Source organism: Mandrillus leucophaeus, unplaced genomic scaffold (assembly GCF_000951045.1).
Source record: "Mandrillus leucophaeus isolate KB7577 unplaced genomic scaffold, Mleu.le_1.0 Scaffold612, whole genome shotgun sequence".
NCBI lineage: Eukaryota > Metazoa > Chordata > Mammalia > Primates > Cercopithecidae > Mandrillus > Mandrillus leucophaeus.
Window position 1 is genome coordinate 1,736,267 of NW_012106609.1, and position 1,777 is coordinate 1,738,043.

A 1,777-nucleotide genomic window follows, 5' to 3' on the forward strand; every position below is an offset into this window, starting at 1 on the left:
TCAGAAGTTTCACAAAGTGCTTACCACTTTGACTCAACTATTCTGTTCTTAGTGACATACTGAAAGCAGTGTAAGTGTTCAACAATAGGAGTAACTTTTATTAATCAAATTTAAAATGGGCCATACACAGTGGCTCACGCCTGTAATCCCAGCATTTTGGGAGGCTGATGCAGGTGGATCACTTGAGCTCAGGAGTTTGAGACCAGCCTGGGCAACATAGCGAAACCCCATCTCTACAAAAAAATACAAAAATTAGCTGGGCATGGTGGTGCATACCTGTGGTCCCAGCTACTTGGGAGGCTGAGGTGGGAGGATCACTCGAGTCCAGAATATCGAAGCAGCAGTGAGCCAAGATCGTGCCACTGCACTCTAGCTCTGGGTGACAGAGGAAGATCCTGCCTCAAAAATAAAAAAATAAATAAATAGAAGTAAGATGACCACTTCTCTTAAACTTGGTGGACAATGCAGAATTTTCTGAACTTTGCTTACTAAATCTATATATACATACCTAGCTGGTGCTACCCCCATTCTCTCCTCCTTCCTGCTGTTATGAAGGGAGATGTGGGATCAATTCCTCTGAGTAAAGTCATCCTTTCTTCCTGCTACACACATCCACATTACTGAATATAACTCTCCACCCCTCTTCAGGACCCTTATACTGTCCCTTTGCTCCTTTCTCTTTAGTATCTTCAGTCTCTCCCTTGGTACTGGATCCTCCCATCAAAACTTAATCACGCTCAGGTCTTTCCTATCATCAAAACAAAAACTGACCTCTAGTTGCAATACTCCTGTAGCTCTTGCTCTGTTTCTCTCTTGCCATCCCATTCTTCAACACATGTTAATTTAGCTTTGACCCCTAGACCACTAAATCATTTTTTTAAGGTCCTCAGTGACTTTTGCATCACCGTAAATGCAGTTTAACTCTCATCTTCGTCAGTCTTTCAACAGTGTTCCCTTGGCTTCCATTATACCATATTCTGGCATTTCTTCTCACAACTCTGACTATACCTTCCTGGTTTCCATTGGCACTTTACATGGTTCCATTCAGACTCGATGCTGGAGTTCATTCCAACTGCTTTCTCTTTTAATTCTGTGTTTTATTCTAAGCAATCTCATTTTCTGCTTACAAAACTTTAGTTAATAATTGCATATTAGTGAGACTTCCTCTCTTGTCCTCAGCAATATTATCAAGCTGTCGCCATTCTACATCTTAAATATTCTGTGTATTTAATAAGAGTGCAGTGGAAAATACTAAGTCTCTTTTAAAGGACTACACAAGGTAATTATAACATTCTTATGGGAGGAAGAAACATGCAAGGATAAACATTCTATGAAAGTAGTGTAATGAGGAGTTAGCCCTACCAGGTGCCAGGATTTAAAACTACAATAACTAAAACAGTCTAAAGAACTTGTAAGTAAATGAACAGAAAGACCAAGGGACATTACAGAATTGATAAATAGAGCTACATCTATTTGGACATTATGATGAAAAGAATATTGTTCTAAGCAAAGTCACTGATAATAACAATTTCTTATGTCAGAGATACCAATGATTGCTGCATCACTAAATCCAGTTAACATTTCTCACCCTTTGTCTTACCTCTTCACAATATTTGCTCTAACTGATCACTCCAGTCTCATGACTTTAAATACTGATCCATATGCTGACAACTCTCAAATCTGTTTCTCCAGGATTATATGTTTAAGAGCCTACCAGAATTTCCATTTGAACTTTAATGGGTATCTCAAACTTAACAGGTTTTGATTTCTACCAAGC

General features: G+C 38.9%; 1 protein-coding gene across 7 annotated transcripts in view; it reads left to right on the top strand.

The window, feature by feature from the left end:
* PCCB (propionyl CoA carboxylase, beta polypeptide) overlaps nucleotides 1-1,777 on the top strand; it is a 104,052-nt gene that overhangs the window by 49,288 nt on the left and 52,987 nt on the right. The gene's annotated exons all lie outside the window — the stretch shown is intronic.